This window comes from Gossypium arboreum, chromosome 11 (assembly GCF_025698485.1).
Source record: "Gossypium arboreum isolate Shixiya-1 chromosome 11, ASM2569848v2, whole genome shotgun sequence".
Lineage (NCBI taxonomy): Eukaryota > Viridiplantae > Streptophyta > Magnoliopsida > Malvales > Malvaceae > Gossypium > Gossypium arboreum.
This window is the reverse complement of record NC_069080.1, coordinates 130,752,166-130,777,667: the sequence shown is the minus strand read 5'-3', so window position 1 is coordinate 130,777,667 and position 25,502 is coordinate 130,752,166. Positions and strand designations below refer to the sequence as shown.

Sequence of the window (25,502 nt, the reverse complement as noted above, 5' to 3'; positions counted from 1 at the left end):
TATTTGTTTTTTTTTGTTTTTGTAAATCATATACAACAACATATGATGATAGCTTAATTAATATCTGAAGTTAACAAATTTTAACAAACATATTAACAAAGTTATTAAGATTGGACAAAAATTTAAAATTAAAAAATTAGGACTTAATTTTTAACAAATCTCAACCCTCTCTCACTTCTAATAAATTTTAGATATGTTTAATAAAATCATATATAATCCATGAAGAGATCTAACAAGTTTAGTCACAACTCAATGGTAGATAAGCTTTTATTATAAGATATATCTATATATATATATGCTTACATATGGATGACATGGCAGGTAGTGTTATTGTTGAAGGAGCAATCACAAGTAACATTATTAGCATAATAACGTGTGGGTTGGTCCAACCAACTATTGCCTCTACTGCATGGATCAATATCAAAGTTTCAGTCTGTCTTCCCCAATGTCCTACTAATACTTCTCAAAGCTTCCACTATAAAGAAAAAATAAAGTTGAAATTTACTAAAAGAAATAATTAAGAAAATTAAGCTTCTTTCTAGAGTAATATTATGAATCACCTTCATCATCTGGAACTGTAGCTCCATCTGTAAGCGTTGTGAGGCAGCAAACTATGAATATTGAAGGAAGAAGGAGTCGATGAATGAACATGTTGGAAGATTTTTGGAGAGGGATTCAATATCTCCTTTTTGCTTGATTTGAAAGAACCAAAAAAAGGGTTGAAAGATTGGGTTTTTCATAAAGATATTAGAACGAAATTTTGGGAAGTTTCTTTGAAAATGAATCAAAAAGCAAGAGGAAGAAAATTATTTGACCGGCAATGGAGAAATATGGAAAAAGAGAGGTAGAGTGAACACTTGGACATATATAAATAGATTTTATCAAGAATTGGAACTATGATTAGTGTATTAGTTTAATTAGTCATTTGTAAAAGACGAGATTTAGTAAATATAAATTTTAAATTTCAGTTTATGTAACCTTCTCTCTTGTCATATGCATAGTTTGGCCGGCATCCCTCCTTTTTTTTTTTTTTTAATTTGAGAAATTTGGCTTTTATCTAAGGATTATTACTTACTATACTACCCGCCTAAACTTTTGACCTCATAAGTGATATTGAAATGTTTTCACTTATTTTATTTATTTATTATTTATTTTTAAATATAACGTGTTAATTTCTCAATTCATTCATGTAGTTAAAAATTCTGCCACTAACATGATTTTTAGAATTTTTAAAATAATAAAAATTAATATTTGAAAAAATTTAAAATATGATTTGAGTAACTCAATTTCTTTATTCAAATTCCATAGGAAAAACTTGGTTTTAAAATTTCTCATAACGTGATTTCATTGCATATATATGGTGTTACTATAAAGTAAAATAAAATTAACTATAAAATCTTATTTTATTTATTTTCTAATATATTTTATATTAATAAAAATATTTATATATTTTACAAATCTAATTTTATATTATTATATTATTTATTCTTAATATCAATTTTCTTTCATAATTATTTTTTAATTCATAAATTTCAATAGCCTAAATCTTTCTATAAAAATTATTTATACCAACAAAATAATTACAAATACTAATATTTTTGGTTCATATAGTTTAAAATTCTAGCGAGGGTGAAGGCAAGGCATGGCCCTAAAAATGGGAAAGTTTCGTTTAGGATTTCAGAATATATAAAATTTAAATTAATACATGATAAAATTATAATTTAACCTTCCAAAAATGATAAAATTTTGATTTAGTACTAAAACTATAAATATATGTACTAAAATATTGGAAAATTTACATTTAAACACCATAAAATATATAATTTCATTACGGTTCCTCTCAAAAAAAATTCTAAATTCACTTGGAACTAACATTTTAAAGATCTTCACAAATTTAAAATTGCTACACACCCTAAGTAAGTTTATATTTAATTTTAACATGGTGAGAATTTAGTTTGATTTACTTCCCAATAATACCATTTTAAAATTCAAACATGAATTCTTCCTTTAAAAATATAATATATTTTACCATTACACTAAACATTTTATTGCAATCAAAATTTTATTGCTTCTACTGGTATTATACTTTTGGTGGAATTGCAATCAAAATTTCATTGCTGCTGTAGTAGTTTGTAATAATGATCTTTTTTCCAGTTTCATGTTTTCTCTGAACTCCTCCAAAGTCATAGTAGCCGCAGGGAAGATCAATCACCTAATCTTGTCACCAACAAGGTGGCAACATAAGATTCTGATGGATAGGGCGACCCAAAATGTTAAAAAAACTGAATGCAGCAACAGAGAATCCAGGCATAGACAAAATCAATGATGATATTCTAATGAAATGGCATCTATGACCTGATAGTCATTGATGATATAGAAATAATTGACTTGTCTTAGAGTTATCGGTTGTGTCTGGAAGATATTTTTTTTTTCCATTTAGGAGAGCTAAGCTCTACTTGAATTATCAAGATTTTATTTCAAGTTGATTATAAACTATAAATATCATTATAAAATAAAAATATTGTTTAATATTTTAATAATTATATGACCTTATTTTATACTTGAGGGATTGAGCAGCTTGGTAGGCCTGGCCTTGAATAAGGAAATTTTAATTTTGTGTTGGCACGATCTGGCTTTAGTTTTTATTTATTAATTAAAAATAATTTATTTAAAAGAATTTTAAAATTCTTTTTGAAATTTTCATATATGAATAGTGAATTTTGGTTGAGAGGTTTGGTGAAAAAGTAAATCATGGAATAAATATATTCATGAAAAATAATATATAAACAACTAATGTAATTTTGACTAAATGGCAAAATGTAAATTTAAAAAGAAATTAACGTTTTTTTACATTAAAGAGGCATGAATTTAAATTTTATTATGTGTTTGTTTTTAAGTAAAATATACAAAATGATAAAAGCACCCTCAATATAATAAAATTTATTTTATATTAAATTAATAAAAGATTAAAGGAGGAATTACTTACAAAGATAAATTAGATTTATAAGATTTTATGTTCTTTTGTAATTGGTTATTTAAAATTGTTGAATTCAACCATTAATTGCCGGAACAGTCCAAAATTTAGAAGAGTTTCGAATAAAAAAGTTAATCCCAAAAAGTATCTGCAACAAAAAATCCCATCTTTCAATTCAAGTCGGGCTTTGGAGAAAAAATAACAATTCGATTAGACCCAAAATTTTTAATATGCCCTTATATTCAATTCTTTTTATTTTTAATGAGAAAAATATGGCATATTTGGGTATTTTCGTTCGTTCGGGAGCAAAAATTCGGCCATATTTTTGCTCATTGTCCATTTTTATGAAAATTTCTATTTATTTAATATAAAAAGTGTTTAATCATTAAATATGTACTGATATAAATACTATTATTAATAGACATCTTTTATCAATTTAAGCGTTATGTATATAATAATTCTAGTAGTTTAACGTGGGACTGTAATACTCATATCAGTAAAACTTGCTTGAATTTCGGAACTGATTTGAGTATCATAAGTGGCAGTTGGCCTCGTACCTGGAAGCTTCGGCAATGGTGCTTCAAAATTAAGAACCTGAACTGTTCGCCTTATCGACGGTCTTAAATGCTGGTCTGGATGGACGCACCACAGTCCAACCATCAACAAGCATTCCATTTGTTTAGCATCAAAGTTCATACATAGCTTTGGGTCAGCTACACCAAGCAAACGTTGCCTTCCATATGTGTCCCACACCCAGGTTACCAAAGAAGCTTGAGATTCTTCATATTTTGTCTCAATTGATCTTCTACCACATGCAATCTCCAATGCCACAACTCCAAAACTGTAGACATCCGATTCCTTGCTAGCCTTTCCCGATGAAACACATTCAGGTGCCAAATAGCCCATAGTCCCAGCTAAATGGGTGGTTTGTGACGCTTTTTCATGATCCACTAGCCTAGCAAGCCCGAAATCCCCAAGTTTAGCATTGAAACTAGAATCTAACATAATGTTGCTCGCTTTGATATCTCCGTAGTACATAATGGTCACCTTCTTCGTGAAGATAGAATAGTCTTGATGCGTGTCTTGCACAATTTTAAATCTCACTTCCCAGTCAATAAGGTTTTACCTCTAAAAGATGGGAATCTAGGCTGCGTTAGCCATTAACTCATAAACAAGTATAAGTTCTCCTTTTCATGACATCGACCAATAAGCTTCACAAGGTTCTTGTGCCTTGATTGGCTAATAATCTTCACTTGGATGCATATTCTTTAATTCCTTGCTTAGAGGCCTTTGAAATCCGCTTAACAAACAACATAAGTATCCAAGTCCCTTAAGTACCCTTTATAAACTACACCAAACCCTCCTTCTCCTAGTTTTTCACCGTTGAAATTATTGGTCATTTTAGATATTTGTACCAAGGAAAACTTTCTAAGGTCCATTCCATTTTGGAATTCATCGCCAACGAGAACCTCAGATATTTCATCATCAAATGTATAACAGCAATTCCACCAAAAGATGCCTACAATCAACAAAGTAGCAAACGTTGCTCCGACCACGATACCAGCCATTGCAGCTGTCGAGATACGACCATTGCTTTTTGATAGAGGACCACCGCTTTTTGATGGAGGATTATAACCTGGTTTAAAAACTTTACATATAAGAGTCAGTTCCAAAGATGACATGAAAATCTTGGTTCAAATCATTATTAAGATATCAAAAAAAAGAAGTGTAGATCTATCCATGGTTGGATATATAATTTAAATTTCTAGGTTATGTCTACAAATTTACGTACATGTGTTTATATGTTATTAATTATTTAGTTTATCTTATCCAACCTCATGAGATATGGTTATAATCCTCGACAAAATAACGTATGATTATTGCAAAATTAGAAAAATGCTTCGGTAAAGACAAGAAAGAAGGATCAGCAATTCTTCACCTTGTCCACTAATGTTTAGAAGAATTGATGTTTGTGAAAGTGGCTAATGCTATTACTGTTGTTCCAATAGGGTCGGAAGCGTGTAAATTATTGTACTAAAAAATCACACAAAGTTCAATTCCCAGGGAAGAGAGGTGGATCACAAGGATCTCTTAAATACCAAGTCTTTCCTTAGTCGAATATCCCTTTATAGTAATTTAATAGCACAATAAATACTACTATTATACCTCAAATATTGAAAGAAAAATAGGACAAGAAAGAACACAAGAGTTTTAACGAGGTTCGGTAAATTATACCTACGTCCTCGGGCACTAACACCAGATGATAACTTTACTATCTCCAAAATATTACAAACAAATAGAATTCCTTAAGAATTCTCAAATGGGAGAAGAGAGAAAACTAAGAGAGAAAGATTGGTTGGGATGAATTGAAATGAGAAATGAGAAGGCCTATTTATAGTTGAGGTTCAAGGACCAAACAATAAATAGCCCATTATCTCAAGGACCAAAAAAAATTATCCCATGCCACTTTTTCAAAGTCAACTTTAGGGTGCTAAACTTGCACCACTTTGGATTGTTTGCCATTAAAATTGTCTACCATTAATCATAATGTTAACAATCTCCACCTTGAAGATTTGATTAGGATAATCACATCTTCACACACTTCCTTCAACTCCCCAAATTCGATAAAGCTATCTTTTGTAGTGCCTCCAAATGCGCTCTCGAGCGCCATACACCTGAAGGTGCTCAAATTCTCAGGATGTTAATCAAGTTCAAACAATGATTAAACTTGATTGTTGTTACCACCTTGGTCATCATATCTGCGGGATTATCTGTTGTCGGAATCTTCTGAAGTAGAATTTTTCCTTTTTCAAAGACTTCCCGCACAAAGTGATATCTTACGTCGATATGCTTGGTTCTTGAATGATAGACTTGATTTTTCGCTAAATGAATAGACTAATGTGACTTTGAACAACTCTCAAGTCTTTCAACAATCCATTAAGCCAAATAGCCTCCTTAACAGCTTCTGTAACTGCCATATATTCTGCCTCTGTAGTAGATACAGCCATCAGAGATCGTAAGGTAGACTTCAACTCCTTGGAGCTTTGCAAGAGTAAACAGATACCCCGTAGTTGAACGACGTTTATCTAAATCACCAGCAAAGTCGGAATCAACATATCCAACTACAAACTGACCAAGTGCTTCATCCTGTTCAAAAATTAAACCAACATCTATGGTTTTTCGAAGATACCGTAGAATCTATTTCACAGCTTGCCAATGTCCTTTTCCAGGATCATGTATATACCTGCTCACAACTCCAACAGCTTGTGAAATGTCAGGCCGCGTACACACCATCGCATACATCAAACTCCCAACTGCATTTGCATATGGGACTTTTGCCATATATTCTCTTTCTTCTTCAGTTTTCGGAGATAATTGAGCACTAAGTTTCAAATGAGAAGCAAGTGGGGTACTTACATGTTTTGTGTTTTCATTTACACCAAAACATTGTAATACCTTTTTCAGATATTGCTTCTGATTCAAGCAAAGCTTGCCTCTCTGTCTATCTCTACTTATCTCCATGCCGAGAATCTTCTTGGCCTCACCTAGATCTTTCATCTCGAACTCTTGATTCAACTGAGCCTTCAGCTTATCTATCTCTTTTGGCTCTTGAGCGATTAACATATCATCAACATACAAGAGTAGATAAATGAAAGATCCGTCATGTAGCTTTTGCAAATACACACAATTGTCATATTTGCTTCTTGTGTACTTCGCTTTTCATAAAGCTATCAAATCGCTTGTATCATCGCTTCGGGATTGCTTCAATCCATATAGCGATTTGTTCAGCTTACAAACCCAATTTCTACCACCAGCATCTTTGTATCCTTCGGGCTGAGTCATATAGATCTCCTCTTCTAACTCACCATGCAAGAAAGCCGTCTTAACATCAAGTTGAGCTAGCTCCAAATTCAACTGTGCTACCAAGGCCAACAAAATTCTAATGGAGGAATGCTTCACAACAGGGGAAAATACATCATTGTAGTCAATTCCCTCATTCTGAGCGTAGCCTTTAGCTACCAACCTTGCCTTGTAGCGAACATCTTTCTTGCTAGGAGATCCATCTTTCTTCATGAATACCCACTTGCATCCGATTGCCCTTTTACCTTTCGGTAATTGCGCCAACTCCCAAGTATTGTTCTTCGGAGAGATTGCATTTCTTCATCCATGGCGCTTTTCCATTTATCACTTTCTAAGCTTTGCATTGCTTCTTGATAAGTGATAGGAATATCATCATCAACAACGGAAGGGCGAGGCCACCATATCGAGAATCGAAAGCGGTTTTGAATTTCTCTCCTTGGCCTTGCAACCTGAATCGGTTTGGTGTACTTAATGGTTCTTGGGTCGAACCTCTTCAACCTCTAATTCCTCCATTGTGGCTGGAGAATTAGACTTATTAACTAGGGAAATCCCCATCTGCTCAAACTCCACCTATTTTGGAGTACACTCCACCTGCTGTGGAGTATCGCTCGTCTGAATATCTTTATCTGCTACCTTTTTCAATGTGGCAGATTCATCAAAGGTAACATCTCTGCTACAGATCATTTTCTTTGTGTCTAAGCACCAAAGACGAAATCCCTTCACTCCAGAAGTGATTCCCATAAAGAGAGCTTTCTTTGCCCTCGGATCTAACTTTGACTCCTTCACATGGTAATATGCAGTGGATCCAAACACATGTAAGGAATCATAATCTGTAGCCGGTTTTCCAAACCATACCTCCATAGGAGTTTTTCTTTCTAATGCGAGATGATGGCAAACGATTAACAAGATGGCGGCGTATGTCACACCTCACCAAAATTGCTTGCCCAACCCAAAGATTGGACAACATACATCGAACTTTCTCCAGCAATGTTCGATTCATACGCTCTGCCACTCCATTCTCATTGTGGTGTATCCTTAATCGTGAAGTGTCGAACAATACCATACTCTTGGCATACATCGAAGAACGGATCACTTCTATATTCGCCTCTATTGTCCGTTCTAAGCCGCTTGATTTTCTTGCCGGTCGGTTTTCGATCATAGTTTTCCATTTAAGAAAAACTCTAAGCACTTCATCCTTAGTTCTCATGGTATACACCCAAACTCTTCGGAAAAGTCATCAACAAAAGTAACAAAGTAGTGTTTTCCTCCCAACGAAAGTGTTTTGGAAGGCCCCCACATCTAAGTGAACATATTCCAAAATACCTTTTGTATTATGGATAGCGATCAATTTCACTCTCTTTTGCTTTCCCGAACACAATGCTCGCAAAATTTTAATTTGCAAGCCTTTGCACCTTTCAACAATCCTTGCTTTGCGAATTTGCAAGGATTTTTCACGGCATGTCCCAACTTCATATGCCACAACCGCATTGAGTCCAATTCTTTGTTCTTAAGTCTGCAATGACTACTCCAATAACTGTACTACCTTGGTAGTAATACAAGTTATTTTTCCCGATGCCCTTCAATATCACAAGTGCGCCAGATGTCACTTTCAAAACCCCATCTCTCATATTAACAATCGAACCATTGGATTCCAAGGCTCCCAATGAGATGAGATTTTTCTTCAAACTGGGCACGTACCGAACATCAATTAGAACTCTGGTTGATCCATCTTGATTCTTTAATTGGATTGAACCTATCCCAACAGCTTTCTGAGGCATTGTCATTGCCCATATAAACAACTCCTCCATTTAGTTCTACTAAATCGAGAACCACTCCGGTTAGGGGACATATGATAGGTACAACCCGAATCCAATATCCACTCATCCGAATGGAACGACGATGATGATGCAACCAATGATAATTGAGTCATTGGTATCATGCTTTGCAACACAAGCATCTACAGCACTTTTCCTTATTCTTCACTTTGGACAATTTTTCTTCCAGTGGCCTTTCTCATGACAAAAGGCACATTCATCTTTCCCAGTCCGGACTTTGACTTTGATCTCTCCTTTTGAGTTTTCTTCCGAGTGTATGAACGACCTCGGACTACTAAAGCTTCAGATCTCGATTGAGTTTTTCTGTTTGTCCTTCTTTCTCTGTTCATAAGCGTATAAGGTGCATGACTTCGCTCGAGATATATCACTCCTGCCATGAAGTAGAGTAGTTTCTAGGAACTCAAACTCCTCGTGAAGTGACCCCAACAAGATCAAAGCCAAATCTTCATCTTTGAATGTCTCATCCATATTCAGCAAATCGGTGACTAAGCGATTAAATTTGGTGATGTGATCATTCATTGTGGTACTTGGGACGTAAGTGAAGCGAAAAGATCTTTTCTTCAAGTGGAGCTTATTTTGACTGTTTTTCTTCAAAAAATTTTCTTCAAGTGCCACCCACAACTTATTTGCAGAAGTCTCCTTTGAAAAAGCATACCTCTGCTCTCGAGAAAGGCATGATCGAATTGTGCCACATGCCAACCGATTGATCGCCTTCCAATCTTTCTCCTGTACATCATCCGGTTTCTCTTCATCAATGACAATGTCTAGACCTCGCTGAAAAAGGGCATCTAGAACCTCACTTTGCCACATACCAAAATGGCCCGTGCCATCAAAGATCTCCACGGCCAATCTTGCATTTGCAATTGTCGGTCTTGTCCACATGGACGATGTTGAAGCTCCTACACCGACCGTTTTCTCCATAATCTTTCAATATACCTAAGGAAATCTTTTCTGATGTGGAAGATCAGTTTAAACTGCAACCACAGAGCATACTACGATTAACCTTCGGCTCTTGATACCACTTGTTGTTCCAATAGGGTCGGAAGCGTGTAAATTATTGTACTAAAAAATCACACAAAGTTCAATTCCCAGGGAAGAGAGGTGGATCACAAGGATCTCTTAAATACCAAGTCTTTCCTTAGTCAGAATATCCCTTTTATAGTAATTTAATAGTACAATAAATACTACTATTATACCCTCAAATATTGAAAGAAAAATAGGACAAGAAAGAACACAAGAGTTTTAACGAGGTTTGGTAAATTATACCTACGTCCTCGGGCACTAACACTAGATGATAACTTTACTATCTCCAAAATATTACAAACAAATAGAATTCCTTAAGAATTCTCAAATGGGAGAAGAGAGAAAACTAAGAGAGAAAGATTGGTTGGGATGAATTGAAATGAGAAATGAGAAGGCCTATTTATAGTTGAGGTTCAGGGACCAAACAATAAATAGCCCATTATCTCAAGGACCAAAAAAAAATTATCCCATTCCACTTTTTCAAAGTCAACTTTAGGGTGCTAAACTTGCACCACTTTGGATTGTTTGCCATTAAAATTGTCTACCATTAATCATAATGTTAACAATTACCACAAAATAAGGTTGACAAATTTTGCAAAGTTCTCTTCAAAGAGTTGACAAAGTGAATAAGGTGTGCCTCCAAGTGTTACGAGATGAACTTGAAGTTTTGCGAATGAAGTAATTTTAGAAACTCTTGGATTATAATATTTTAAGGATGGTGGATATTGTGAATCAAATAAAAAGAAATGGAGAAACATTGCAAGTTAATCATATAACTGTAAAGATTCTTTTTTCCTTAATTCCAAAGTTTGATTATGTTGTTTGTGTCATTGAGCTAAAATATTTAGATTGTATGGCAGTTGAACAATTAATGATTGAGTTACAAGATCAATAAAAAAATTTAAAGGAAGATAAGATGAGTCACTGGAGCAAGTTTTCAAAACCAAGTTATATGATCAGAAGATAAATGAGAAGAGAAAAGAATAAAAAAGTTGACGTTGAGTATGAGAAAGAGGAAGAGGACATGGCTTTGACCGAGGATATGGAAGAGGTGATCATAGTAATTGCAACAATGATAACAGTAACCCATCAGCTAGAAATTGAGAAAGAGCAAAACAAAATTACTTGAGATTAAGCAAAATAAGGTATGTCAAGTATAACGTTAAATGTAACTATTCTAATGGAAAGAAATGCATGGTTTTACTTCTTCAAGCAAAGATATGATGCATTTGTTACATTTAAATTTTTTAAAACTTGGGTGGAAAAGAAGAGTTGCTTTGTGATTAAGTCTTCGAGGTTTGATAGATGAGGTAAATTTACTTCAAAAGAATTCAATGATTTTTTTGTAAATTCAATAAATTTAGCACAAGCATTTATTCTTTTAGTTACTTTTCGTTTTCCATATTCAAATTTTAGTTAAATTTTATATGTTTTTTTGACTGAAATATTAACTGGACCATTACAAATTTTAATGGAATTGATGTGGTAATCCATATGTACTTCATATAAAATTCAAGAAATAAATAAAATTTATAAAAATATACATGTTAGTAATGAAAATATTTATGGATTACCACACAAAATGCCACATCAACATCATTAAAATTGCGGTAATCCATTGAACTAAGGATGTTAGCAATAGAAAAAGTTCCCACTAAGGATTTTTTAGTGAAGAGAGGGGTGCATCTGCAAAACATAGTGAATGTATGCCCATGGTGTGAACTTGAAAGAGAGAGGACCATTTGTTCTTTAAATGCAATTTTATTGTGGATTTTTGGAGAAGGATATTCAATTGGTGGGAAGTTTGCTAGAAAATGTTGAGCGGTTCTGTAGATTTTTACTCTTTATATTTTAATATGAAGTTGCATGGTACTAGCAAAAGTCTTTGGTTGATAGCAATAATGGTAGCATGTTGGTCTGTTTGGTTTGCAAGGAACGAGATGGTGTTTGAAAGAAAGGTGTTGTCTATGGATACGCTGATATTTCATTCTAAGATGAGAGCATTCTTGTGGCTAAGAGTTGCTTTTGATTAGTGTATGGTACAAGAGAGATTATGGTGGTTAAGTCTGTCTAAGTGCAAGTCCGATTCAGTCAATTCCAAACCTATTACACTGAGTTGGTGTTATCCTCCTCATGGGTGGCTGAAGATTAACGTAAGCGGGATAGTAGCTAAGGAAGCTACGGGCTGTGGAGGTGTTCTTAGAGACGAGGAAGGAACTGTAAGAGCTTTATTCTCGGGACCATGTGATGCCATTGACGCAGATGCAGCTAAATTGGGAGCAATAATTACTATGTTAGATGTAATAATTGAGATAGGGTGGAGGGGATCTGGTTTGATTATTGTTGAAATAGGGTCAGTGGTGGCATATAAATGGTTATTGAATGAAGATAGGAGACCTTGGTCGCAACAAACTACATTCGCAGATATGGAAAGAAGACTAGCCTGTGTAGGTGAGGTAGCATTTTCAAAAGCAAAGTAGTATGGCAATGAGATGGCAGAAACATTAGGGACAGCAGGTATTAATTGCAGAGTTATGTTGAAGGTGTGGTGGTGAATGTTAGATTAGTGATTGGAATGCCTGGTTTTCATGTTGTAATGGCTTTTGTTACAATTATATTGTTTAATTAGAATTATTGTTCTATTACTTTTAAACAGAATAATTTGAATGAAGCTAAAAAATGAGAGGTTAATCCATTGAGCTTTTTTGTTAAAAAATAGTAATTTAACTAAAATTTGAAGGTTGAAGATTAAAGAGATTAAAAAAAAGAAATTAGAACTAATGTGAAAAAAGTAAAAAATATTAGATAGCATCATGCAAGATGTGACTCTTACATCTTCACTTTCTCCTATGCATAAAGCAACTTCAAAAGAAAGCTTAAGTGAAAGACATTAAAAAGAAGAAGAAGAAGAAGAAGAAGAGAAGAGAAGTATTTATGGTTTGTATGATGCTACAGAAACCATTACTGTTTTTTACCTCTTTGTAGATAGTAAACCACTAAATTTCGATGAAGTTGTGAAAGATGAAATATGGAGACTAGCCATGGATGAAGATACTAAATCCATTGAGAAAACAATATGTTGGAGTTATCAATACTTCCAAAACGCCATTAACTCATTGTAGTCAAACGAGTTTTCACGGAAAAAGAAGAATGGAAGTGGAGAAGTGGAAAGATACAAAGCAAGGCTTGTTACTAAAGGCCATAAAAAAGTGTAGGATTTATTAAGATGGAGTCTATGCACCTGTTGCTCAAATTAGATTTGCGACACAAATGAAATGGAAGATACACCAACTTGATGTAAATTTGACATTTCTTAATGGTTTCTAGGAAAAAAAAGTCTATGTTGAACAATTTGTGGGCTCCATAGCTAGTGGGTGTAAAGATAAATGCATAAGGTAAAAAAAAGTATTATAAGGATTGAAACAAGCACCCTGAGCATGAATTAATCGCATTAAGAAGTTCTTTCAAGAATGGATTTGTATGATGTCTTCATGAATATAAATTTCTATCAAGATGAATAATGGTGGAGATATTTTGCTGGTTTGTATTCATTTAGATGATTTATCTTAATCGAAAACAATCAAAATCTACTTAAAATTTTCAAGAACATGTCACTTCAGCTTAAAATGATTGATGTGGGGCTTATTTTATACTATTTGAGCCTATAAATGAATCAAATTAAATAAAGGATGATATATTAATATCATAAGATGGTTGTGCAGGAGAAGTGTTAAAAGAAATTCAAAATACTTGATTGCAATTCCATGAATACACTCATGGAGTGAACATTCTCGTTTCAAAAGTCTTGTGAGAAGCTTGAGATACTTGACATGTACTAGCCTCGTTATCTTATTTGGGGTTGGTAAATGTGTTGCTACTCTTACCTCTACTTACAATAAATAAATTCTTCATTACCTAAAAGATATAATTAATATGAGGTTGTTTTACTCATCTTCAAATGATTTTGAGTTATGGGATTTTGTGATAGTGACTTTGTTGGCGATATTGATGATAGAGAAAGCACCACCAAGTTTGTTTTTTTCTTTGGAGATTGTTGCATCTCTTGAAGTTCTAAAAGTGATAATTCCAATTTATGAATTTAAGTATGTTGCAACAACTTCTTGTAATTTTCATAATATTTGAGTTGGAAGATTGTTGAAAGAACTGCATTTGCCAATAAGAAGAAATAACTGAAATTTGCATTGATGACAAGTCCTCACAAGCACTCACTAAAAATTTTGTTTCTATGATCAAAATGAACATATTGTTATAAGATATTATTTTATTAGGGAGGCATTGCAAAAAAATAAAATAAAATAAAATAAAATAAAAAAGAAGTGGAGCTCAAGTTTGTGAAAATTTGAGATCAAGTTATAAATATTTTTACAAAAGTTTTAGAGTTTAATGTTTTTGAAGAATGCAAAGAAAACTTAGGGTAATTAAGAAAAGTAGAAATGAGGAGGAAGTTTAGATGATTTAATTTGAATTTTTAGATTATATTTTCTAATTTACTTAAATGTGTAGACTTGTTATTAGTTGATGCAATTTGATTCATCTTATCCAATCTTACGGATATAGATAAAGGATTTGGTTAAAGCTTAAGATGATGTCATGAATAAGTCATGGATAATTATCTAGCCGATAATGTAGATTTAGATAGAAGTTTAGATAAAGACTTGGAAGATGTTTGAATAAGTTTTGAGTTGTTAAGTGGCTTAGAATTTAAGTGATGAAGGCTGAAACTAAATGAAAGGAAAAACAACAATAAATATTAAAAATATGAGAGATAAAATTAAATAAAAATGATATGATAAAGTAAAATTAAATAAAAATAATATTTATGATTAAGAAATTGAAAATGGAAAAATATGTTATACGCAGGTGAAGTGAAAATGAAGAAGGAGAAAAAGAAACGGTTAATATGTAGTTAGCCCGTGATATTGTTTAAAAGTATTTAGTGTCTTCACAATTAATCACAAGGTAACACATGATAATCTTTTATTATGACATGTAGTAGAAAAATAAAAAATATTTTAAAAATATAATTTCTATATTTATGTATTTATAAATTTATATTTTTCTTAATTTTTATAAATTTATAAATTATATATTTATATTTCTTAAAAATATTTGTGGAACAAAGGTTTGATAATGGGTGCAGCATGTCTTTGGAACAGGAACATACCGTCCGTGGAGGAAGCGGACGCATTGGCAGTCGTTCAGGCCGTTTGATTCGTCCAAGAGATGGGGTTTTGAAAATTCGAGGTTGAAAGAGACTCACCAGTGATTATTTCAAAGCTCAGGATGCCATGCATAGACAGATCGGAGGTTAGCAGTTACATTTGGGAAGCTAAACAGATTCTAATGGGTTTAGAGAGCTTCAAATTTCAACATATTAAAAGGGAGGTAACCGGGTGGCTCACCTGCTAGCCAAGGAGGGCCTTCTCCTGATTCCGGAAGCACGATGTTCGGTGGATGAAGGAGGAGTCGGCGGTGATTCAGGAGATTGTGGTGGCCGAAGAACGAAATACGTGCAGAACCACCGAACAGGTCCGGCTATGCAGGGAAAGAGTGCTAGAGCAGAGGATGCTAGCTAGCGTTTGCTCGGATCACTTCAAACTAGAGCATTTCATTGAGTTTTTGTTGCGAGTTGAAGTGTTTTAGCCTGATATGCTTGGGGGGTTGTGAAGGGAAGAAGATGGGTTTTCAGGTTTTTGTTGTTTTGACTGCTTGGTTGCCTGAGGCGCTTTTTTTTTTTTTAATGTTTTTGTCTTGCATTGGTTTTGTAAAGCAATAAAAACATGCTGGCATTTTGTTAAAAAAAAAAAAAGAGTTTCTGTTCTTTAAATTTTCGGATAAATGAGGTAAAAGTAACGTGGAGAGGTTTGAATTAGGAATTAGATTGCATCTTAATTTTCTCTACTCAAAAATAGTAAATTAATTTTTATATGTTAGATTAAAATTAAATTTTATCTAATTTTACTATGAAAATTGATCTCTATACATAAACATGAGATACATGTGACGTGTTATTTAATTATTTCATCAACCACACTAGTTTTTAACAGTAAAAATTAATAAAATTTTTAATAAAAAATTAATTTTTTAACCTAATATATTGAGACTAATTTGCTATTTTTAATATAGAAAGAAAAATATAATATGAATTGACACGATGGTATTTACGATTAATTGGAGACATTAAGAGTCAATGACAGTCGAAAACCTACCAGGATTGAAAATAGATATTGCTGAGATTAGAGGACCGTAAGTGCCTCTCTCGGGCAAAGAAGTCGTCCCTTTTCCGGCCCATCGGAAACGAATCTCCAAAGTGCCATCGGTTACATTTGCATTGAATCTTTCTACTCTTGCTACGCCTGCCCCTCCTGCTTCTTCTTTAATATTGAAATCCTTCCGCACCCGTTCTCCCTGAAATTATTATCCGTTCCATTTAACCTTACTTTCCATGCAAGCATAAGTCGTAAAGCTTACGTTTAATTTAACATTTAGCTTAAATTTTAATTTTTGTCAAGATACGGGTATTACTCATCTGGAAATTTTAGACACTCATTCAAATCCGGATATAAACTGCAATTCTTGCAAGAATGATATTAAAAATACCTGAACGTAAATATCGAACATTCGCTTCCCTAAGCTGCCATAAGTTTGATCATTAGTGAACTGAATCTCAGCAAAATGGAGGCTTACATTGTAAGTTGCATTGGCAAGGCAAAATGCGTAGTAAGTCAAAGAACTAGGTGAAAGCCTTGCATCTGTGTATAGTTCATCGCCACCATTTCTAGAAAGTTGTCTACTCTCCGAATCAAAGGGGTGGCCGTCGTTACTACGATAATAGTTTATGAAAACTCCGGTGCTACTAAAAGCCCAGCTGGTCTTACTTCGGTGAAATGTCGAAGGCCCGGCTTGATAGTCATCGGCTTCGTAATAGATGTTATTAGCAGTTATTTCTCCCCCTCCACAGTTTATACGGACAGAGTGCAAAGCTGAGGAAAACAACAATAATTTGTAGCAATCACATGGAAAAGAGGAGAAAAAAAACTGAAACAATATAAAACACAATACTACACAAAAAATCCCATTGACCACTGGTTATCTGGCTCACTAATAATAGCTATTATGGATATTTAACATTAAGAAGTATGTGAAATTTGTACTTACATCCTGCTGCGCAGTTAGTTTGGCTTCTCAAACATGGAACAATTCCTCTGATAAAAAAATTAAATAGCTTAGCCATTAAAATCTCAGACTTTAGTTTAGTAGTTGTTGTCGTCTTAACACTTACGATTTATTGACTCTTGCAATACTTGAGAACAAGTTCCTGCAGATCCACAATGAAAGAATACAAGTTATAACTATTTACAATAAATATCCACTAATGATGTTAGATGAGAAATTTGTTGTACACGCCCTCATGTTGACAGCCTGATACACTTGTGTCTGTGAAGTTATTGTATGAAAGATCCCTGCAAATAGAATAGTTTGGAATATTATTTTCATTAAATGGTTATTAATCTACGGTTTTCTCTTTGATTCAACCACAAATGCTTTGAAGATCTACAACAACTTGAGATATTGTTAATTTTGATTAAAAATCTGACTGTATTTGTCTCATAAATGATGTCTTGTAAATACAAATATGGTTTCTACATAAAATGTAGCTAATCTATATTATATATAAGTGGAAGATTGAGTTGGCATCACAAGTCAATTCGATATCAACAACTATAAAATTACTAAAATACCCTTGTTTTAAAGGATAATTAATATTATTATAAGGTATTTTCATTTTTTTCATACTTTTATATAATCTTCAAATAAAATAATTGAAAATTATTATTTTTGGAATCGAATACAAGACTACCAAATTCATATAAAAATATTGCCACTCCAAGAATAATAATTTATTAATATATTTTTAAAAATATATTGTTTTAATATAAAACATTTTGATTACACACATCATGAGTGTAATAAAATCTAGTATTCATAATTTTTCAACATAAGAATCGGGGTATTTATAAATATCTCAATTAAAAGACATGATATTTGCACAAGTCTACATAACACATACAAACTAAGAATCATGTTAGGTGTTTAGATTCCTCTTGTCAGAGAGACTTCTAGAAACTAGATGGTGAAGTAGAAAATTGGTATCAAGAGCTAGAGATCCTTACAAAGTGACAGAGTGTGCATTACAAAAATTAAAGTGACAAGTGATGGCTTCCACAAGCACAATCTACAACACTATTCAAGTTCGTATCTTTGAATGTAAAAAATATGATTTTTGGGCAATCGAAATGGAGATAATATCCACTTTCTTGAATGTCCTAGAATTTATCATAGAAGGTTATGAAGATCTAAAAGATGTTATAGAAGAACGATTTGAAGAATTAAAGAATAAGAAGATCACAGATGTTGTAGTTCTTAAGATGATCCAAAGAGGAGTCTTGAATGCTATAATTACCAGAATTATGAGAGCAAAGAAATCCAAAGAAGCATGAGACATTCTACAACAAGGATTCGAAGGAGACACAAAGGTGAGAGTTGTTAAACTCCGATATCTCAAAAGAGATTTTGAAAATGAAAAAAAAAAAAACTGAAAGAGAATGAAAGCATAAATGGGTATCATAATAGATTGTTCAAGTTGGTGAATCAAATGAAGGCACATTAAGATATGATTGATGATTGTAGAGTTGTTGATAAAATTCTAATCAGCCTAATGAAAAAATTTGATCCCATGGTGGTAATTATTGAAGAAACTAAGGATTTGTCAACCATGATTGTACAAGGGTTGAGGGGTTCACTAAGATCCTATAAGCAAAGATTGTTACATCACTCAAAAAACTCTATCAAGAGCACATTTCAATCCAAGATTACCGTTGATTCCAAGAATTGCGAAAGATATTCAATTTGAAATAAAGGCGAGCCTTCTAGAAGTGGCAGATTTGGAAGAGGCTATAGAAGAAATTCACGTGGACGAGGTAGAAGCAACAATAATGGTGAATGAGAAAAAGACGATGAATCCAATAAATGGCATTGAATTTGTAAAATGAATAGTCATGAGAAGAAGGATCGATAGAATACAGGCAAGCCATACTACAATTGCAAGAAGATTGGGCATGTGCAAAAAGATGGGAATTTGTTCTTTGCTTGCTTTAAGGCATTTGAGGAGCAAAGAATATGTGGCATTTGGACAGCGGTTATAGGAACCACATGATAGGAGATAAAAAAGTGTTTCTTGACATTGACTCTACATTTTGCTCAAAGGCGAAGTTAAGCAATGGTGAATAAGTTGAAATTTAAGGAAAATGCATCACTGGTGACGAAATAAGGCAAGGAAGTAAGGTCATCCATGATACTCTTTATGTGTCAACATTAGATGAAAACTTGTTGAGCATTGGACAACTTTTGTAGAATCTTTTGAGAATTGAGAGTGTAAAATCCTTTATTCGAAAGGAAAAATTGTTGTTACAATCAAAATGACTAATAGTAAACATGTTCCATTACCTTTTGTTCGTGGCACAAGAGACTTGAGCACTTGAACTATAAAAAGGTCTCAAGTTGGTTTCTCAAAAGAATATAGTGCATGAATTGCCAACAATTGAAAAAAAAGTCGGTGTGTTTGAAAGTTATGTGGTTGGTAAACAACACCGTTAACCATTTCCAAAGGAAGAAGCATAGAGAGCTAAAGAAGAGCTAAAGAAGCACTGGAGCTGATTCACACTATTGTGTGTGATCCTATGAAAACCCCATTTCATGCTCAAATAATTACTTTATTTTATTCATTGATAATTTAACCTGTATGATGTGGGTGTATTTCATGAGACAAAAATCCCAACCATTCTCAATATTTAAAAAGTTTACAGCACTTGTTGAGAAACAATCTGGTAGGTTCATAAAAGTTTTAAGAAGTGATAGAGGAAAATAATATACCTCTAATAAATTTCATAAGCTCTGTAAAGATAAAGGCATGGAACGTAAGTTGACTATTGGGTATTCACCACAACAAAATTGTTGCGAGATGACCGTTCATGCAAAGTTGGTGAACGCTTCAACTTTGGTGAACTAAAACAATATGAACAGATTTTTAAAAAGATTGCTTGCAAGTTAAGTTTACTTGCAAGACAACTTAAACAAAATACATTTACTTTCTCGAAGATTTAGTTTTTATTAGCATAATATATTTGACATTTATTAGCATAAAAATATTTGTTATTTCTTTCCATATTTAGGAGTTTTTTCTTATTATAAATTCCCTTATTACATTGTTCAAAATAGATGAGTGAAAAATAATAAAAACCTTAGCACACAATTTTGTTCTTAAATTTTTTCTCGTTTCTTATCTATAATTCTTTCTTCCTTAGTGTTGAAATTCCAACAAGTGGTATCAGAGCTATCTTCTTAGGGGTCGTAATTGTTCGTTCTGTGCTACACATGGCTTCCACAAGCTTTTCACCACCTTCACCGTTTATTTTCAATGGCGAAAATTATCATATATGGGTTGTTAAGATGAAGACCTACCTACAGGGTTATGACTTGTGGGAGGTTGTGAATATTGATGTCAAGCTAGCACCGTTAAGGGACAACGCGATAATCGTTCAAGTCAAACATCATAGTGACGAGCAAGCTAAAAGATTTAAGGCAATGTCCTGTATATAGAATGGCTTCTCGGATGTCATATTCACACGTATTATGGCTTGTGAGACTCCAAAAGAAGCTTGAGATAAGCTAAATGAGAAGTTTCAAGGTTTTGATAAAACCAGACAACAACAACTTATTAATCTCAGAAAAGATTTTGAGAATTTGAAGATGAAGGAGGCTGAAACAGTAAAACAATATGCAGACAGAATTATGGCTGTAATGAATAACATCAGGTTACTTGGGGAACAGTCCACAAATAGCAGGGTCGTTGAGAAGGTCATAGCAACACTTCTTAAGAGGTATGAATCAAATATTTCCTAACTCGAAGACTCAAGGGATCTCTTGACAATCTCCTTTTTAGAATTAATAAATGTCTTGTATGCTCAAGAGTAAAGAAGAGCATCAAGGCATTAGAAGCACGTAGAAGAAGAAGCATTGCGAGCCCTAACTATTGATGATGTAAAGCTCTAAAAATATAAGGGTAAGAAAGGTTGGACAGAGAAGAAAGTGGATAGATGGAGAGATGGTTGCAAGGAAGAAAACCCACCATGCTCTTACTACAAAAAGACAAATCACTTGGAAATGTATTGCTGGATCTGGCCAGATATTCAATGTAGAAGCTGTAAACAATTTCGCCACATGGAGAAAGTGTACAAGAACAAAAGGAAAACCTTTCAACAGAATGTGAAGGCTCAGACAACTAAAGGAGATCACATTTAAGAGGAGCAAGTGTTTACAACCAAAAGTTCTACATCAAAAAATAGAGTCGCAAAGGGTTGGTTGATTAATAGTTGATGCACCGACCATATGACTTCAAATGAAAGCATCTTTAGGAAGATAGATCGAAGTTGCAATCTTAAAGTCAGGATTGGTAATGGCAAAATAGGTACAAAAGTAATTTCTGATGTTCTTTTAGTACCTGCGATAAATCATAATCTCTTTAGCATTGGTCAATTGATGGAAAAGAAATACATAGTTGTTTTCAAAGATAAATGTGGCATTATATTAGATTCATTGGGATAGGAAGTGGTGATAGTCTCAATGAATAATAAAAGCTTTGTACTGGATTAGAACTTTAAGGCTTCAAAAGCCTATACCAGTTCAATGGTTAAATCATATAGTTGGCACAAAAGGCAGGGACATATGAACTATAATTCCCTTTGTCAAGTGTGCAAGTCAAAACCGGTTGAGAAAATGACTAAAATTGAAGATAAAGATGAAGATGAAGGTTTTGATGATCTTCTTGTTAAAAGCATTGGGCCTATTGTTAAAACTTATCATAGATGTGACTTAGCAATATTAGAGCATGCAAATTTTAAAGAAGTTGCACAAGAAAACAACATTGGAGTTTGCTCCAAGATGGTTAAGAAAAAGTGTTGCAAATTGGCTACTCGTGTAGTAGCAAGTAACAGAATGAAGTGCGAGCTTGCGAGCTCACCAAAATGCAAGTTGTGAACTCGAAAAAAGTACAGGCTGTGTAAAGTGCAAAATGCAAAATAAATGAAATACGTGCTACAAAATTGAAAGGACACCAGAATGCGAGCTCATTGAAGTATAAGCTTGCGAACAGGGCAAGATGCAAACTTGTAAACATTCTAACCAAACCACTTGGGAAGATGAGGTTTGAAGAGTTGAGGGATAAAATTGGTGTTCATAGAATGAAGGCCAAGGAGGAGTTTTGCGAGATGAACGTTCATGCAAAGTTGGCGAACACTTCAACTTTAGTGGACTAAAAAATTACGAACAAATTTTTAAAAAGATTGCTTGCAAGTTAAGGTTACTTGCAAGACAAGTTAAACAAAATATATTTACTTTCTAGAAGATTTAGTTTTTATTAGCATAATTTATTTGACATTTATTAGCATAAAAATATTTTTTATTTCTTTCCTTATTTAGGAGTTTTTTCTTGTTATAAATACCCTTGTTACATTGTTCAAAATAGATGAAAGAAAAAAAAAACCTTAGCAGACAATTTTGTTACTAATTTTTTCTCATTTTTTCTCTGTAATTCTTTCTTCCTTAGTATCGAAATTCCAACAAAAATGGTGTTTTTGAAAAGAAGAATCAAATGAGGACGAAGATGGCCAAATCAATTTTGTCGAGAAAGGGGTGCCTAAAGAATTTTGATCTGAAGCTGTTAATACAATTGTGTATTTGTTGAATAGATGTCCAACCAAATCCATGTGGAATCATTTGAAGCATAAAGTGGAAGAAATCCATCTATGAACCACTTTAAAGTTTTTGGGTGTGTTTACTATGCTCAGATTTCAAAATAAAAGAGAGAAAAGTTCAAAGAAACAAGTGAGAAGTGTACTTTTATTGTATATAATTCTATGTCAAATGGTTATAAACTTTACAAATTGAAGACAAATAAGGTGATAATTAGTCGAGACGTGGTATTTGATGAAAAGGTTACATGAAATTGACAAGAAATGGTTGAGAAGACCATTTACTACAATTATGCATCTAGTAAATGTTGATGAGCAATGAACTCATTCTACACCAAATTCCCCATCCTGATCAAGTTTTCCAAGTTCTAGCTTTTCATCACCTAGATCCATTCCAAGAAAAATGAGGAGTTTAAGGGATGTTTATGATAAATGTAATTTTTGTGTAGTTGAACTAGAAATATTTGAAGAAGCAATCAAAGGGGATGCTTGGAAGAATGTTATACAAAAGGAGATTGATTCAATTGAAAAGAACAAGACATGATAGTTGGTTAAAAATCCGAAAAGATTATCTACTTGGAAACCAATTATAGACAGAGTCAGGAAGAAGTTATCGGGATGGAAATGTCGATCTTTTTCATGGGCTGGTAGGGTAGTTCTTATTAATGTGGTGTTGTCCTCGCTACCGATATACTTCATGTCTTTGTTTCATGCTCCGGTGACTGTTATTAAAAGAATTGACAAGATCAGAAGGAATTTTTTATGGGGGAACACGGATGGAAAAAGAGATGGCAAGAATAAGATGGGATATTGTCTGTAAACCAAAGGTTAAGGGTAGGGCGGGCGTGCAAATCTTGAAGTTAAAAATAAAACTCTATTGGCTAAATGGAGTTGGACATTTGCAAATGAAAAAGAGGCGTTATGGAGAAAGGTGATTTTAGCTAAATATGGGTCAAATATTCAGAGTTGGCAATTTAAAACTACGAATAAAAAAGACATGTCAGTTGTGTGGAGAGGCATTGTCGAAAATGCTAAAGATGAGAAAGTGTCCAAATGGGTGGGGCCGGAAGCATTTTTTTGGAAAATAGGAAATAAAAAATCGACCTTGTTTTGGTGGGACATTTGGAGTGGGGATCAACCATTGAAATATGTTTTCCCAAGGCTTTTCCGTCTTGCTAAAAATAAAGTAAGTACTGTTGAAGAGTTGTTAAGCAATTCAGGGACAGGATCTGTTAAATGGAAATGATGGTTTTTTAGACCATTATGGGATAGAGAGAAGGAGAGGTGCAAAATTTTGGCTGACAGATTGATTGGCACAATATTGATTTCGGATAACGAGGATAGATTGTGTTGGTCGAATGATAAATTGGGGGTGTTCTTGGTTAAAAAGTGTTCAGAGCTATTAATTCTGGAAGATGAATCAGATATTAATTTTGATTGCAGTAAAGTTTGGAATATTAAGGTTCCTCCTAGAGTTCGTAGCTTTTTGTGGATGTTGGCTATCGACAGAATCTCGACTAAGGATTTTCTGGCTAAAAGAGGAGTGAACCTTCAACACCTTTCGATTGTTTGCCCTTGGTGCGAAAAAGTTCCGGAATGCGTACCTCATCTATTTTTCAAATGCAGATTTATTGAAAGATTTTGGGCAAATATTTTTAGTTGGTGGGATACTAAATGGAAGAGGGTCGATGGTGTTGTGGACTTCTTTGCTTTGTGTTACAATGCGAAAATAAAAGTTAGTAAGAAAAGGTTATGGCTGATTTCTTGTGCTGCAGCTTGTTGGACAATATGGATAGCAAGAAATGGGCTGGTTTTTGAAGGTAGGAGAGTAAAAATGGAAAATTTAGTTTTTCAAACTAAGATAAGGGCATTGTTGTGGATTAGATCAGCTCATAATGAACTTATGATACAGGAGAAGTTTTGGTGGTTTGCTCCACAAAGATGTCGAGTGGTGTCCCACAAACTCAACTCAACTGTTTCCTTTTGGAGACCCCCTTTATATGGGTGGTTAAAATTCAATGTTTGTGGTGTAGCTAAAGAAGATAAAGCCGGCTGTGGAGGAATTTTGAGAGATTTGGAAGGGATGGCAAGAGGGATATTCTCTGGTGCTGTAGGTACAAATGTTGCTGAGGAAGCTGAGATTGAAACGGTGAAAATTGTTCTCAAAGTGTTTGAATCGACAAGCTGAAAGTGTTCTAATTCACTGGTAATTGAAGTAGGCTCTGCGATGGTGTTTTCTTGGTGTATCAACATGGGGCTGAGACCTTGGTCGCTTCAGGCAATTTTTTCAGAAATTGAATCAACTAAGCGCAAGGCTGGATCCATTGTCTTCTTTTTGGTGGATAGGAATGGAAACGACCTGCCCTTCTCATTGGCTTTGGCTGGGGTAAATCAGACTCAATTGTTTAAAGCTTGGTGGTAATTTTTGCTTTGTTTAGTACTTTAATGTTGCTGGAACTATGCTTTGATTTTTGCTGTATTTTTATTTAGATACTACTCTGCTTTGTTACTATTAACAGAGCAGTGTGAATGTTGCGAAAAAAAAAGGTTATTTGCGTGAAATGGGTGTACAAGGTGAAGTGCAATCTAGATGGTTTGGTCTAAAGAAACAAAGCTAGATTGGTAGTGAAAGGCTATTCACAACAACCTACTATTGACTATCATGAGACATTTACTCTAGTTGCTCATTTGGACACAATCAACGACATCATATTAAGGGGCAAAATGTTGGATAACGTGATGTCATTTAATGAATGTGATTAGAATGAATGAATCTAGGGAATTTAGTAGTCATTTACTCTAGTTGCTTGTTTGGACACAATCAACAACATCACATTAAGGGGCAAAATGTTGGATAATGTGATGTCATTTAATTGATGTGATTAGAATGAATGAATCTAGGGAATTTAGTAGTTGTTTAATTAACATGCATGAATGTACTAGATACATATTAATTATTAGATGCATGTATAGAAGCTA

The 25,502-nt window shown here is 33.7% G+C and overlaps 1 long non-coding RNA gene and 1 pseudogene across 1 annotated transcript; both read right to left on the bottom strand.

The window, feature by feature from the left end:
• Positions 1-237: 237 nt before the first annotated feature.
• Positions 238-954, bottom strand: LOC128283683 (uncharacterized). The gene is made up of 2 exons (XR_008274088.1): positions 561-954; positions 238-475 (listed from the first exon to the last, which is right to left on the bottom strand). It is a non-coding gene; the product is annotated as an uncharacterized LOC128283683 (long non-coding RNA).
• A 2,359-nt stretch (positions 955-3,313) lies between these two features.
• Positions 3,314-17,049, bottom strand: LOC108481508 (L-type lectin-domain containing receptor kinase IX.1-like; annotated as a pseudogene).
• Between the last annotated feature and the right edge of the window lie 8,453 nt (positions 17,050-25,502).